At 36.4% G+C, this 17,208-nt stretch overlaps 1 protein-coding gene across 4 annotated transcripts in view; it reads left to right on the forward strand.

The window, feature by feature from the left end:
• Window positions 1-17,208, forward strand: part of SCLT1 (sodium channel and clathrin linker 1) — a 268,143-nt gene that overhangs the window by 212,597 nt on the left and 38,338 nt on the right. Inside the window, exon 19 of one of the 4 annotated variants that reach the window (XM_089911510.1) lies at window positions 1-17,208. This exon is cut by the window's left edge and continues 27,044 nt beyond it; it is cut by the window's right edge and continues 12,647 nt beyond it. The exons of the other annotated variants lie outside the window; for them this stretch is intronic. The gene's annotated coding sequence lies outside the window, so the exon portion shown is untranslated. 4 annotated transcript variants of the gene reach the window in all.

Raw genomic sequence — 17,208 nt, forward strand, 5'->3', positions numbered from 1 at the left:
AACCCTTTATATCAGTTATCTACTCTTGCCTAACACCTTACTCTAAAACTTAGTGGCTGAGAGCAACAGACATTTATTATCTCAGTTTCTGTGGGTCAGGAATGCCTGGCTCAGGGTCTCTCATGGAGCTGCAATCGGGGTGTTGGCCGAAGCTGTAGTTATCTCAAGGCTCCACCAGGAGAGGATTCGCTCCCAAGCTCACTCTATAGCTGGCAGGCCTCAGATCTTCACTGCTGTTGGCAGGACACATCAGTTCCTTGCCTTGTGGGCGTCTTCATAGATCAACTCAGAACATGACACCTTACCTCCCTCAGAGTGAGGGCTGAGAGAGAGAGAGAGAGAGGTGTACAGAGAGAAGGAGGTAGGGGGAAAACAAAGGTCCTGGTCTTTTTTTTAACCTCATCTTAACAGTGACAGCCCATCACTCTAACCTTTTTCCATTAATTAGAAGTGAGTTGTTGGGTATAGTCCCCTTGAGTGTAGGGGTCTGAATACCAGGGGGTAGGGAAATTATGGGCCATCACACCACTACATCACACCATACATAAAAATAATTTGAAATGAATCATGGTCTAAACATAAAAGGAAAACAAAAACTTCTAGAAAAAATGTGAAGAAAATCTACAGTAAGCAAAACTTTCTTACGTAGGACACAAGAACAAATCATAAAAGAAAAAATTGATAAATTGGACTACATCAAATTAAAAACTTCTATTCAAAAGCCACCATTAAGAAAATGGAAACAAAACTGCGAAAAGATTTGCAATTAGTATATCCAACAAAGGACTTGTATTCAGATTATTTAAAAAAAAAAAGTCTTACAACTCAATAACAACAACAGTTTGGTAGCTTACTACAAAGTGAAATGAGTACTTACCATATGACTGTGCAATTTTACTCATAGGTGTTTACCCAAGAGAAATGAAAATATATATTCACACGCAAAACTCATGCACAAATATTTGTAGTTGCTTTATTTATAATACCCAAAAATGGGAAACAACCCAAATGCCCACCCACAGGTGCATGGATAAACACTCAGCAATAAAAAGAAACAAACTACTGACACATACAGCAAAAATGGATGAATCTCAAAAATGAGATGAAACAAAAGCCAGACAAAGAAGAGTGCATACTGTATGATCTCATTTACATGAAGTTCTAGAAAAGACGGTTCTAATCTATGATTACAAAACAGCTTGGTGACTGTCTAGGGCTTGGGTTGGGCTTGAGGGAAGTGACTACAAAGGGTCATGAGGGATCATGTTGGGGTGATGGACGTATTCTATATCTTAACTGTGATTGTAGTTACATGGGTGTATGCATTTGTCCAACCTCACCAAGCTCTACACTCATGGTGGCTGCATTTTATTTTCCATAATTATACCTCAATAAGGTTGACTTTAAAACAAAAAGCTGCCTTTGCTCAATTCTCTCTCTCCCATCCTTCAGGGACCGTGTTGTAAGGTGTATTAAACTTTTACATTACATTCTTACCTTCTTTATCTCCATCTTTTTCCTTCACTGTGCTATATTCAGACAGTTTCTTCAAATCTATCTCATATTCCATAAGTTCTCTTTTTGTATGTTCAATCTGCTTGCTGTATGTGCCCACTGGGCTTTTATCTTAAGGTATTTTTTTAAGTCCAGGAATTCTATTGAGCTCTTTTTCAAGTCCACTGTTTTACATTTGTAAAGACTCATGTCCTTTGCTGATATTTTCAAGTGTGTCATGCTTTTCTTTTAAAGCGGTAAACATTATTTGAAAGTCTGCATCTGATAATTCCAACATCTGTCATCAGAAAGGCCTGTTTCTGCTGGTTTCCATGCATGTTGTCTGGTTTCTCTATCTGCTTGTTAGTAACTGCCCTGGAAAAGTTTTGTAATGAGACTTTCACAGAGAGGCTTTGCCTTTGCTTCTTCTGGGTTCCTGGGAGCTCTACCAGTTCTGAGCACCTCAACCAAGGGGAGGATTTCTGTCCTACTCTATGTATTGGTTCTTTGAGGTAAATCGGTAAGATCGCTAGTCTGTGGCCACAACTTCTCAGGAATGTTTCTTTTTCCTTTTCTTTTCCTGCTTTGCTCATGCCCAAAATAGCTTCTTTGTAGTCCTGTGACTAAGGGGAGGGGCATGGATTCAGATATGGTTCACCTTTATCCCAAGGGGATACCTCTTCAGGTCCCAGATCAATGTTGGAGAGGATCTCTGTAAAGCACCCCTTTCTCTGAGTGATAATAGAACCAGATCCTAAATGTGGGGTATTGTAAATGCCTTCCAGGGCATAAGAAGCATTGGTGACCCAATATTCTACTTATTTTTCTCATTACAAACTTTCATTCAAAAATTGTCTTGGGACTTTTTGCTGTGCTATATTTTCATCTCGTTAATGCTTTTCAAGTGTTGTAGAGTTTTTAATGGGTTGATTAATCTGAATAACCTAGTGTGTCTTTACTGGATCTACACATACACTCTTTAAAAATTTCCCACCTCATTTGGCATAGTAATGGACATATCTTGGTGAAAACTAGGCTTTAGATAACTTTTGTCTTACACAGAATTTACACGTGTCTGTTGTCAGTTACAGATCCTAGAAGTTGAAATGGACAAAATAAATCAATCAGGACTTTTACAGGAAATTAATATTAGGATCATTAGAACCAGTTGTACTTACACAACATGTTACTTGTAATTAATAAACATTAGCAGTTGATGTTAGTATTATTTCTTAACTAAAAGAAATATGTTGTATATCTCTGTGTTTTAACCATATTACCTTGAGTGGGATATATATGGAGGCCAGACGCAGATCAAGAGGCAGACACCAGAAAGAGTTTTACAACTTCTTAAACTCACAGTTCTCTGGAGTGAACACAGCACACCACACATGAGGGAAGTACCAGGGTCAGTCACAGGGCAGAAGGAGTCAGGGATGGCGGGGAACAGTGGGCAAGAGCCTTTAGTGTGATTTCTGCTAGGAGTGAGGCAAGGTAAGTAGGTTTAGGACTGGCTAATTTGATGATTGCAGTGGGCTCGGAGCATAGGGGCTGTCCGTGGTCATCTGATATCTGTCCCTGGGGTGGTTAAGGCAGTTGTACAGTGGCCCAGAGTGTGAGAGCCCAATAAGGGAAGTGGTCGTGGTGTGAATTTAATCGGCTGCTCATGAAGGGAAACTGATGGGCCTCTAGCTGGGGCCTCAAAACTAAGTCAAGAAAACATTGAAAAACAACTATTTTATGTTTCAAAGCAACTAATAATGTAGAGTCCTAAGCCTGGGATATAAGGACAATTATTCTTTTTTTGTTTGTTTTCTTTTTATAGTTTTTATTTGATATTGGAGCATAGTTGATTTACAATGTTGTGTTAGTTTCAGGTGTACAGCAAAGTGACTCAGTCATACATATACATGTATCTATTCTTTTTCAAACTCTTTTCCCATTTAGGTACAGAATATCGTCCAGCACTCCCTCTGCTATACAGTACGTCCTTGTTGATTATCTGTTTTAAATATAGCAGTGTGTACATGTCGATCCCAAACTCCCAATCTATCCCTTCCTCCCACCTTCCCCCACCCCATACCCATAAGTTCATTCTCTAAGTCTGTGAGTCTGTTTCTGTTTTGTATATAAGCTCATTTGTATCATTTTTTAAAGAGTCCATATATAAGCAATATCATATGATATTTGTCTTTCTCTGTCTGACTTACTTCACTTAGTATGTGAAGGGCAATTATTTTAATGGGGCAGAAGTGCCTAAATTTGATTTACTTGTATCACAGTGTTGAAATGAGAGATGAAAAAGTGTGTGTCATTATTGGCTGAAATCTTAAAAAGTCTTGAAAAATGTAGCATAATTTGTAACTATGCATCTTGCTTAGTGAGGGCCTGCCCACGCTGAGGATGTCCTGTAAAGATGTAACATCTCATTTTCTAGCATAATAGCTTTCTCATCAGTCAGTATGCTTTGGTATTTAGAAACTGTAAATCTACTCAGAGAAAGTTGCTGTCACTTGGCAGATATTTTGCATCAAGTTTAAGAGAAAGGCAGTGTCACCACTTTGGATCCTACTACATTTGATTTTTCCACAGTTCTCAGGAAAAAAAAGTAATGAGTAAATCAGTTTGGTTTAATATTATCTTTGTATTAAAAATTACATGTAGATTATTTAAGTGATGTATGTTAACTCTGCAAGAATAGAAGCACATTAATATTTTATATACTTTATTATATTAGTAAACTTATCTGAAAATATCCAAATTGGCTCTGATTCAGGGTTTTCGTATACCTTTAAAAGTGTCAGCAAGATTACTAGCATCTTAGCTATCTGTCCTTTCATTCTGTTATTAAGATCAAAATTACACCATGCAGTTTAAAACATCTAATACTTCAGTTTGCAGATTTATGCAAGTACTTCTGGAAACAAAGCAGATACCAAAAAGCTCCCTTTTTATGTAACAAACATTTCAGTGACTGACCACTCTTTTCTAAGCATTCTGCTAGATGCTAGAAACACAAAGATGAATAAGACAAGACCCTGCCCTTAAGAAGTTACTCTATCACATTACCCACTTCTGTTTCTCTTCATAGCACTCATCACTAACAATAATCACATTTTATATTTCTTTACATTTTTTAATTTTTTCTTCTCCAGGAGAATATCAGCTCTATAAAGTAACTTGTCTCCTGTGCTCTCTACTGTATCCTTAGACTCTAAAAGAATGTCCAACCTTAATAGGTACTCAGAACATACTTGTTGAATGAAACCTAGTGAATTTTTTCAATTACTGTTTCTTTTCTAGGCCAAACTCTCCTTCCAATTTTGATCCTTTCTGCAGAACATACTTGTTGAATGAAAACCTAGTGAATTTTTTCAATTATTGTTTCTTTTCTAGGCCAAACTCTCCTTCCAATTTTGATCCTTTCTGCAGAACATACTTGTTGAATGAAACCTAGTGAATTTTTTCAATTATTGTTTCTTTTCTAGGCCAAACTCTCCTTCCAATTTTGATCCTTTCTGCAGAATTTTAATTTTTGAAATGCATTTGAACTTTGTGAAACACGATGAAGTATAATGTGCCCCCACTATTCAAGAGACTGCATCTCCAAGAAGCTTGAATTCCCATAATTATACCACTGCCTTACAGTGAAACTTTTTTCCCATCTTGTAAACTTTTAAAAATGTTATTCATTCTAAGAATTACTGGGAAGACGTAGATGATAAAGGAATACATAGTTCAGGATGTAGGCACTAGGATTGAGTGAACTAACTTTTAAGAATTAGTACTGTTCATAATCAAGATCATACTTCCAGAGGAGAAACTATTACACAAAACAATGTGGCAAGGATTATTTATCCAATCACGCTTGAACTCATGTTTGAACTTCTGTTCTAAAATCTAAATAAGTACACGATGGTCATAGATTACAGACCTCTGTGAACTGTGAGTGTATGTCCACAGGCACCACCAGCAGTTATTGGCACATAGTATTTTTTTGAATGCATATGTATATATGAGTATAAATACTTATGTAAACATAAAATCCATAGCATAGTATTGGGCATTTGATAAGTATTCTTTAAATGTTTACAGGCGATTCATTTGAGAATTATTGAAATATGATTTTTTAAGAGAGTTTTTGCTAGCCGACAGTACAAGACCAAAGAAGAATCCCTTCAGCCTGAATTCTGGGATGCAATGTCGGCTTTATGAGTAAGCAGAGTAGGTCGCCCTATATATGACTGGTCTACAGGAGTTTGCTAGAATGAGTCCTGTGCCACAAACTCTCATCAGTCCTGCCGCCTGTCATCACGCCATCGTAATGTAATTCTTTCAAACATTGGAAGTTATTTGTTTTTCATGGGGTTTTTGGTGGTTGTTTTTAGCTAAAATTCAGATACTATGGAAGTAGCCCCATAGGTTCCAATAGTTGGCATCTAGAAAACAGTTTGGATACAGTCCACAGAGTAACTTAGAAGAGCCAGCTGCCTTGGCTCCTTTCTCCGTACCTCCTTTCCTTTACCTCCAGTCAGTCCTTGAGGCTGATCCTGCCTTCTTAATGGTTTTCAAATCCGTATGCCTTTACTCACTACTCCTACCTTAGTTCAGGCCATTCTCGTCTCCTACCTGGATTACTGCAACAGCTTTCTGATTGGTTTCTGGAACCTCGAGCTTGTCTTCCCTCTAATCCATTTTCCATACTATGTCAGAGATACCTTTTAGATTATAAATCTTGTTAATTCATTCCACTCTCCCACCCTTCCGACCCACAATTAGGAAGAAATTGGCCACAGGGATTTTCTGACCTAGCCCTTACATGTGTTCTAATCTCATTTCTTATCACTTTCCACTTTTTATTACTCTCTTCTACTTAAGAAAATTTTAGAGAAGTCCGCATCACCTTAAGGACTACTTATTATAATAAGAAATTAATATTACCAGTTTTAAAGATCAAAATTATATCCAAAGCACCTAGTCCTTTAAAGATAGCTGCTAGGCGATAAACGAGCCACTCACTTCTCTTTGTTAAACCACAGGGCAGTGGTGGGAAGTGGGGGAGTGAAATGCTGTAATAACTGCTTTGCTGTTATCCAGCAAGGAATCGTACCTTTTAAAAGACAATAGCAGTGAGCACAGCACAAAAGCCCCCATCCTTATGGAGCTTTTATTCTAATACGGGAGGCAGACAGTCAACAGGAGAAATTAAGTATACAATGCAATAGATATAATTAAGTGCAAAAGAGAAGAATAGAGTGGAAAAGAGAATGGGCAGTATATATATTTTTAGAGGGAGTGCAGTTTTAGAAAGGGCCAGCAGGGATAACCGTTCTCAACTCTCCTGACCCTCTTTCTTTTCTTCCAGACAAGCCCTGGTTAAATCCAACTCCTTGCTCTCTCTGTACTTTCACCCATTCAGCTCAAGGTGGCCAGAGTAAAACACAGCCACGCTGCTGCTGTCACTCTAAATCCGTAATTTCAAATGGGCCCTTATCCTGCCAGGCAATCAGTCCGTATACTCCTTGGTGACTGTTTCATTCCCTCATGTCTTTCCTCAAACCTTTTACATCTCCTCCCCTACTGCCACTTTCATGTGGTAACTTCAATTCCTACTTCACTGAGAAAAGAGAAGCGATCAGAAGAGAACTTCCACGGTTCCCATCATTGTACTTGTATTCCTATATGCATCTTTCCCCACATACCCTACTGTAACAATAGATAAACTGTCCCTGCTCCAGTATGAGGCCAGACTCTTCATTTATTTCATAGATTCCATCTCCGCTTTGCTATATTACCTCCTCGTCAGATTCGCAACTGAAAACAATTTTCCGTAAAAGTAGAACGCCTAACGTAGCAACATGAAGTGGTTATCTGCCCTAAGAGAGCAATAAATAGAAAGAATCGACGGAATAACCAACCTTCTAAGGAACATTCCTACTTAAATTAAATCTTGGTGTGTAGATTTATATAGACTTTCCACAGTGCCGGTGCCCCGGGTCAGATATGCTCAGCAGATTACACTAGGGAACAAGGTCTTGCCCGGACTAGCCACACAGTTTATATCTTAACTCCAGGAGTATGCTTGAATCCAGTAGATCTAACTAGTTTTTTCAGTTTCAAAGCTGACCCCCTTTTCTCTCCAGCCTTTAAAGACCAAGTGTTAGTAAACAGCCTTCCAAATCCTAAACAAGTTAAAACTACCAAATTTCCAGTAATTTCGTGATTTTCTTTTACCTCTTAGATAAAAGGAAAAAATGGAAATAGAATATTTCCTCCAAAATCAAGAGAATAATACCATTACTTGATACCAAACGTCAGTAGGATATTGTTTTTCTAATATTATGCAGTATTCTTAAAAATAGCCATTTAACATCAGCATGAAAGTGAGCAAACGTCACCATGCCATCAGAGACACTATGTTCTAGTTGGGGAGTCAGACTATAAAGATATATACTAACAGAGGTTTACTCTGCTACTTCATTTTTAACAATTTTATCTCTACTTTTAGTGAACTAATTATTTTTTTTACCACTCCTGTGAATTTGAATTTATACCAAACTCAATCTGTATGTCATTACTACAAGCTTACACTGTTATCAAAGCTTATTAAGTAGTTTCAGAATTACTATGAACTTTTCAAATCATCCATTTAGCACATAACTGAAGGCATTATGTTCATTTTATTTCCAGTTTATACAGAATCCTAGAGGATTGTGTATGCCTTCCCAAAATAGTCTCCATCTTTTATACATAACTCTTAATTTGACTTTTAAATATTGAAAAACATAAGCTTAGAATCATGTATTTACCAATGGCCTTAAACAAGGAACTACTGAAGTATCAGTTTTAAAGACCTAAAAATTTTCTCCTAAACATGAGTGACTGACTTAAGATCTTAGTGTAGGAGTCAGTTGGGTATATAAAAAGCTAACACAATAGGTTCAAGTCCAAGGTCTGCACCACAAATGTGTGATTATCTATAAATCGATTTTCTCAATTCTCAATTTTATCATGTATAAGAATAAAAACTACCTTAGTTTGCTGGGGTTATTTATAAAATGGTGTAAATATCAAAGCATCTGGTAAACTGTAAAGCATCATGCAAATATATATATATTATTATTAGAATTAGACATATTCTATACTCAGATTTTTTTGGTTTGTTTTTTAATTGCCTACTGTCCCCAAATTGCTAGTTCTTGACTCTCCTTGAGATATTTTCGACATCCTTTTCAATTCTTATCATGATCTTTTCCTTTCAAGTTTAAATGAACAGCGTTGTTACTGCTTTTCCTTCTGCTGTTCTAGTTCAGCGTAGCACAATTTTTAATAAATTCACAATAACTATATAGGGAAAGAATCCTTCATTGAATGCTCTTATTAAAGACAAGAAAAAAGAACTAGATTTCTCCAGCTATCACTTCTCCTTTTGTGGCAATGTGGTATGATCTTTCTTCCACTGTTTTTATTAAATTTAGAAGAGCCCATGTCCTGTGACATTTTTGGTAGATTGAGGAAGATGACTTAAAATGGTTATCAAAATAAGTAGGTCATTTATTACATGCTTTGAATGTTTAGATTTAGTTATATTCTTTAGACGTCTTTTTAAAAGGAATAATTATGCTTAAGTAATTGCTTAATTAATAAATAAGCATAAATATTTATGCTTAAATAATTATGTTAAATATGTCTTGGTTATATAATTTTTATAAAATTATTAAAATGTGAGAAAATATTTTCTAAAATATATAAAAGGTTTAATTGTATATATTCAGGATTTTGCATGGGAAAAATCCGGTTTTCACAGGGTATAGTTAACCTTTGCTTAATATGCGTTACGTTGGTTGTTTAAGCCATGGGATTGAAAATGGAGATACATTCCAATATACTAAGAAAACTTTTGGCATGTCTCTACTACGTCACTAAAATTGTGTTAGCATGCTCTGACATGTCAAAACTAAAATGTTGTCTTTCAAAGTAGAAAATATTTTCACAAGATTTTGCATTAAGATTATTTCCTTTCATGAAAAGATTATATATTTAATAATGTTGAGAAACAATATAATATTTTTAGTACATAAAGAGGTAGCACAGTATTATAGATAAAGAGCACTATCTCAGGAGTCAGTCAAATCTGAATTTGAATCCCCCAAAAGCCCAACCCTATAAACCCCATGTGTTACTACAGGCTTTATTTATATGGTAACAAATTTAAGGTATTAACTTTAACTTTATGCCCGGCGTGTAAAATATTTAGGAAGCAAGCACTGGGCTTGGGGGAAAACCTTTATATATACTAAGAGATTGTTGTATTCAAAGTAAACCATGATATAATGCATGAGACCTGTGTATGAGAAGCATACATGCTTATTTTGTTTTTAATTGTACAAAAATATTACTAGTTCTAGAAAGCACTAGATTTTATATAGGATTTATATATATGAATTGTATGTCCTTCCTTTTTGGAGACGTAAGTAACACTGAGGACTCTATATAAAATCAAGTCAAAATTCTTTTTGCAATAAAAAAAGTAGCTACTAAAGTATTTTCACTGACACATCTCTCCTATTGGTCATAATACAGAATTACATGGCAGCCACAATAAATTTATATTTTTTGAAGTAGAAAATTAAAATTTATACTTATTCCAATGAAAAAAATATGAATATGATGATCTACACTAGACATATTTACGACAGCATCCTTATTGGGCTTTAGCAGTTTGATGTATGCTGTGTTGTACCAATAGTGCACCATCTAACTGCTAGATGGTACTTCTCTGTCTCTGGGGAAGGAGTCATTTGCTCTCCATAGAAATGGTTTTGTTTTTAGAATGATTCAATTCTAAAATTGGGTCTTCAACCCAATTAGGTCTTTTATTAATAATAAATTGCAAAATAAACACAGAGCAATACATTAAAAATGCAAATGGCTAACTTTATGCATTTGACTCTCCCAGTAAGAATTTCTCTGTATGTACCGTGAATTTATGCATTCTACCATTCATGTAAAAAGTGTTTAATAGCTATCAAAAATGAGCTTTTTCATGGTAGGTCCCAGTATCCTGCTTCCCAATGTATTATTATTACACCATATTAAGCATCAAAGCTTTCTTCCTGAAAATCTGCCCTTTAAAAACTTAGTGCTAGTCTGTCTCACCAAATCTTGAAAACACTTGGCTGTTCTTCTCTGTCATCTCTACTTCATAGCAATTAAATTCTTATAAATTGGCTGTTATCTTGTTTGCTGTGTGTCTACCTATTTACTACAGTTAGGAGTATATTAGAGACTAAATCAAATACTAAATACCAGGATAGCCGCAAAACACTTAGGATGCTAGAGTCCTCTCTGGACTAGTTTTGCTGGCTTTGGAAACCTCTGCCCCTTCCGACAACTGACAATTAAATATGATTACCAGGTACCTGTGATTTCTTAAGATCTACCCATAAGCAAGTATAGCCATAGTTAAATGTAACACAAAATAATTAAATAAAATAATTTTCCTACAGAAGGAAGTATTTTATCTTAGTATCAAAAAGCTTAATGTAAGAAACTTTTTAAAGATTTGAGCTCCTCTGTGGTATCTTCTTTCAGTTTGAAGTTTGTTTTAATTTGTAAAATTGTGTTAATTCATCTCTAATTATTTCCTCTTAGTTACTCTTTTATCTTGAAATGTACACAGCACAGAAAATTTTGAGTTTCCAAGAGGAAAGCATTTTAAAGCTTACATATTAACATATAACATCTATAAATGTAATATAGCTGTACTAATCTTACTTGAATGAGAAACTATTGTTATTTTTATAGATTAAATTTTAAAACTTCTTATGGGAAAAAAATGAGATGAGATTTGCCCTACCAGATATCAAAATTTAGAAAGCTGTATGGTGGTATTGGCACAGGAATAGATAATTTGAACAGAACACGGGAAAACAAACCATGTAAAATTGGAAATTTTGTTCATTATAATATGGCATTTCAAATCAATGGTGAAAAGATGATATTGGAAAAATTTTAACTCATTTAGTGCACTCTTTATTCACTATACAAAGTAAATTACAGATGGAGTAAAAAGCTAAATTTAAAGAAAGTATTAAAAGAAATAAGATTAATTTTATTATCCTAGAATGGATAAGCCTTTCTAATCAAAACACAAATCCAGAATGCAAAGATTGATTCATTTATTTCACCATAAAAATTTAAATTCTGTATGAAGAAAGATGCTAAACAAAGATAAAAGACAGGAGCTTCCCTGATGGCGCAGTAGTCGAGAATCTGCCTGCCAATGCAGGGGACATGGGTTCGAGCCCTGGTCTGGGAAGATCCCACATGCCGTGGAGCAACTGGGACCGTGAGCCACAACTACTGAGCCTGTGCGTCTGGAGCCTGTGCTCTGCAACAAGAGAGGCCGCGATAGTGAGAGGCCCACGCACCATGATGAAGAGCGGCCCCCACTTGCCGCAACCAGAGAAAGCCCTCGCACAGAAACAAAGACCCAACACAGCCAAAAATTAATTAATTAATTAATTAATTTAAAAGAAAAAGACAAATGACAAAAGATAAAAGATTAATATGCAGAATCCATGGAGGTCCATAATTAAGGAAAAGAGTGACAGCCTAATAGGTGGACAAAGTATGTGAACAGGTAGCTCACAAAAGCAGATATACAAAGCTCCTTTAAACATATTAAATCAAATTCAGCCACACTATTACACACTAAAGAAATGCAAATTTAAACAATTTTGCCAAGCAATTTGGCAAAAATGTAAAAGATGGTTAACATGCAGCATCTGCAAATACATGAGGAAACGGGACTGGGGTATACGGTATTGGTGGAAATGTAAACTAGCAAATCCTTTGTATGAGGCAATGTAACAGTAGCTAAAAACAGTGAAACCATGCATATCCATTTGCAATACCTGGTATCAGAATCTGTCCTGCAGAAATGCTTGCATGTGTGTAAACGTGAAATAGCATACTTATCCCTGCCATCGGTCAGGCCTTTTCATATCTTTAACCATGGCTGTCAAAGTAGCCTGGATCACCCTGGTTTCCACCATCACTTTTTTTTTCCACTCTATTCCATCTTTCACACTGCTCTCAGAATTACTTTTGTAAAAAGCAAATACAGTCCTGGCCCTGCCTGCTTAAAAATTTCTGTTTTACTGTTGCCTGTAGGTTCTTTACGATCTTTCCTCCCCCTGTTATCAGCAGTCTGCCTGTTCCTACTTCATGAAGGGCATGTTCCAGCCACACTGAACAGCCGCCTCAATAAACCAGACATTGGTAAGGGCCAGCCCTTTTACCACTCCTAGTCTTCACTCCATTCACTCCTCACATATTTACGGAGTGGTGGCGCTATTCTTTAAGTACTAAGGATAACAGCAAAGCCTTTTTAAAATATTAGAGTATTGATGGGAAAGTGGAAATTATCGAACAAATAAATGTATACATATAAAATCGGATAATAAGTATCATGCAGAAAATTAAAATAAGCCAATGTGATAATGGATTGGTGGACACCTGAGACTGGTAGACGAGGAAGATCCTGTGAGGAAATAAACCTTAAGATCTAATGGTGAAAAGGATCCTATCATTTATTTATTTTTGCGGTACACGGGCCTCTCACTGTTGTAGCCTCACCCGTTGCAGAGCACAGGCTCCGGACGCGCAGGCTCAGCGGCCATGGCTCACGGGCCCAGCCGCTCCGCGGCATGTGGGATCTTGCCGGACCGAGGCATGAACTCGTGTCTCCTGTATCGGCAGGCGGACTCTCAACCACTGCGCCACCAGGGAAGCCCCAGATCCTATCATTTAAATGTCAGGGGAAAGAGCTGTTGAAGCAGAGAGAACAGCTAGTGCAATGACCCCAGGGCAGGAGTACACTAGATGATTGAAGTAAAAGAAATAGTATGCTAAATGAAGGCAGTAGTGTAAGATTTAGGCAATGTATTGTATAAAGTAATGCCAGCCACCACAGCAAACAATCTCAGGGGCTTAACACAACAAAGGTTTATTTCTTGCTCCTATTACATGTCTAAGGTGGTTTGGCAGGAAGACTCTGCTGGTAGAGGTTACATCATCTTGAACAAATGGTCTTCTAAGATCACTGGAGCAGGGACAGAGAGGAATGGAAGAACACTGGGTTTTAACTAACTCAGCTCTGAAGTGATGCACATCACTTCCTTTTACTTTCATTGGCCAAACTAGGCATATGGACCCAATCTAACTGCATAGGAGCCTGGGAAATGTAAATGGAGCACGTGGCATGTTTGGTGAGCTCTCTCTGCTGCAGACAGGGACCTGATCTTGTAGGGTTTCATTAGCCAGGCTAAAGAGTTTTAAGTGTGAATGAAGGCCAGTGGACAGTTTTGAAAGAAGTCCCCTGATCTGATTTTTTTTTTTTAAAGGTCACTCTGTCTCCTGTGTGGAAAATGGAAGTGAGTAAAAAGCTGAGGAGGGACTTAGAAGGCTATCACAAGAGTGTTAATAAGAGATAGTGGTGGCTTAAACTAAGAAGAAAGAGAAAGGTGGATTAGTTGGGAGTCTTTTTATTTTTAGAGGTAATAGAAGGTGCTGATGGATTGGATGTAGAGTATGAAGGAAAAGAAAGGAATCAAGGATGATTCTAGGGGTAATTGGTACATGCTATTTCTTTCTAGGGATGTTCTTTCCCAACTCCTCACCTGAAAAAATTTTCTTCCTTCCAGGTACCCAACTCAAATATATTTTTTTCTATAAAGCATTCTTTATACCTCTGACAGAATGCATCTTTCCTTTTCCTATACTCCCATACCATTCTGCTCATTCTTCTTTATGACATTTACTGAACTGTAGCATAACTATCATTTACCATCCATCTCTTCTACAAAACCATGAGCTCACATCTTGCCTGGCATATAGCTGTTCAATAAAATTGTATTGAATAAATGAATGAATGAATATACAATGGCTAATATTTTCTTCTCTTGCCCAGTGACAGGACAATTCATATATATTTATATGAATTATACAGCATTCGAGCCTAAGGAATTCTCTTCAGTCTCTCAAACATTATTCTTGGCTGTATATCTGTAATGTTTGGCTGCCATAACTGCTTTTCTAAAATTTGTTTTTTAGTTTTTTTTTTTATTAAATTAACAGAATGGGAGGCAGCTGCAGGTACTGGCAGATCACAAAATGCATAATTACTAAAAGTAACTGAAGCATATTACAGTATAATTCAACAGAAAAAAAAACATCTGGCACATGCTATGTTAATTTGTCATAAGAGAGTTTCAAAGAAAGCATTTGCTGCAGCTGGCACATCCATCATTTCCCTGAAACGAATAGTACACCTTTTGTTTTTAATTGTCTCGTATAATATAGAATAGAGCCTTATGTGATTTAATCTTTAGTCATCACTAAAGGATTTCATGCGTTGAGGAAATTTTCCCTTACAGTGTATCAACCAAAATATACATGGCCCATCCTTAACTTAAACTGTGCCTCAATAATAACAAAATGATCTAAGCAATTACAGTAATTAATTATAATGCCTGAGATATTGGCCCAAATTTCAAACTCTTATCCCATGCCTTAAGGAACCATAACTTCTCTTATTTTATTTAAAGTATTTGTGGCATTTTCAGAGACTAGTGCATTGTAGGGAAAACTTTGCTTTTAACTTCATAACCATACCTTTTCAGTTATATATATACCAGTGATATTGAGAATTGAAGTATATTTAGAGTAGAAATTTTCTCTTTCAGCATGAGTTAGGATATCTATTTCTATGACAGAGACAAGCAGAAAAAGGCTAATTATTGTTATAAAACAGCTTCTAATGCTGACCTTTTTGAAATAATGTTTTTCCAGCTGTCTACTGAACATTTCCATAGGTACCTCACACTCAATATCTTGAAAACTGAACTCATTATTTCACACCTAGCCCAAGTCTTTGTTTCATCCTGTATTTTCCACTTCCGTGTGTTAATATCTACCCACTTGCTCAAGTAAAACTCTAGATGTCATCCTGAACTCCTCATTTTCCTCACACCCCTAAATATCCAGTATTACTAATGCTACCTTCTAAATAACTCTTGAATCTGTCCAGTTCCCTCCAATAGTTAGGCTATCAACATTGCTCACCTAGATTACTGCTAAAACCCCCTAATTTACTACAGTCATATTTACTTGCTATTTTTCCTGCTGTAGTCAGCAAGACTTTCTGATGTTCAAATCAATCATGTCACTTCTTTCCTTAAAATACCTCAGTGCTCCCCAGTGTACTGATGGTAAAGTCTCAACTTCCTATCAAGACATATAAGATCCTTGTATTTCCTTGTATTACCTTATACATATAAAATCCAAGCTGTATTTCTTTGTGATTCCAGCTTTCTTCCTCTGTCATCCATACTCCCATATCCTAGTAACACTCTGTTCCATTCATACTGAGCTTTCTTTCAGTTTCCTAAATTTATTATCCCTTCTTATTTCCTGGCCTTCACACATGGATTTGATTGTAACACTCTTCGTTACCCTGGTTTTGTCCATCTAACTTCTATTTGTCTTTCATGTATCGGCTTACGAGCCTACTTCCTCTGGAGAGACAGCTCTAATCCCCTGATCCTCCATATGTGTTCCCATAGCACTGTGAATTTTTTATAGCATTTACTACCTGTATTATAAACCTCATAGCTTTTCAGTATTTCTGGTAGTTCCTAAGTTTCACTGTGGCGGAGACTGGATCTTGTTCTTCCTTGTCTCCCTAGCACCTAGCAAAGGCACTCACTTCAGTATATATTGAACGAGTGAACTTTGTAATTCCCTCAGTCTTATCCTAAGATTAAAATTATATGTTGTAAAGAAAATTCACACGTTACTTTGAAACTTTGAGTTCAAGTAACTTAAAATAAGCTTTCTATAAATGATTTCTATAAATAGAGCTCGGTAGCACGTTGGTTTTTGTGGTAGTAGTCTCCTGAATTTATTGCACAGTTTGACGGCTACTTTAAAATGTAATCACTGAATTATCGAATTAGTTGTCAGATGAGAGCAAGTAGACGGAAACTTTGAAAAAGCGAGATATAGGATATTAGAAATGTTCTTATTGAATGGACTAGTTAAGTGATTCTGTGGAATTAACTAAAATTTGTCTAGACTAAAAACCACCTTATGTGTGCCAGACACTGTTCTAAGCCCTGTGAATGTAGCTTCTCTTTTAGAGCTTTCATTCCAGGGTGGGGAGAGAAATAATAAGAAGGTAAACTAACAAATAAACAAGATAATTCTATGTATTTTAAATGGCATGAAGAAAACAAATGCGATGATGTGATAGTAACTCGGACAGGGTGGGAGCTGAAAAGGCTGGACTGTTTCTTAAAAAGTAGTCAGAAAAGGTGAGATTTAAACTGAGGCCCAAATGATAGAAAGAAATCAACTCTATGAAAAAGCCAGGAAAATATTCCAGGCAGATGAAAGAATAGCAAGTACGAAGGTGCAGTGTTAGGGAGCAGACCCATGTGATTAGAGTATAGTGAGTGAGGGGAGAGAATGCTGTCAGGTTGAGGAACTAGGCAAGAATCAGACCATGAGAATCTTGTAGGCTATTTTAAGTAAGCTGTTTGTACTTACTTTAACCAGGATATTTAAGTAAGTCTATTTTAAGTTTAAGTCCAAAGTGCAGCAGTAGGAAATCATTGGAGAATTTTAGACATTAAAAGACCACTTTAG

This window comes from Delphinapterus leucas, chromosome 5, assembly GCF_059928025.1.
Source record: "Delphinapterus leucas isolate spDelLeu-1000000601 "Yukka" chromosome 5, BTC_Dleu_Yukka2, whole genome shotgun sequence".
Taxonomy (NCBI): Eukaryota; Metazoa; Chordata; class Mammalia; order Artiodactyla; family Monodontidae; genus Delphinapterus; species Delphinapterus leucas.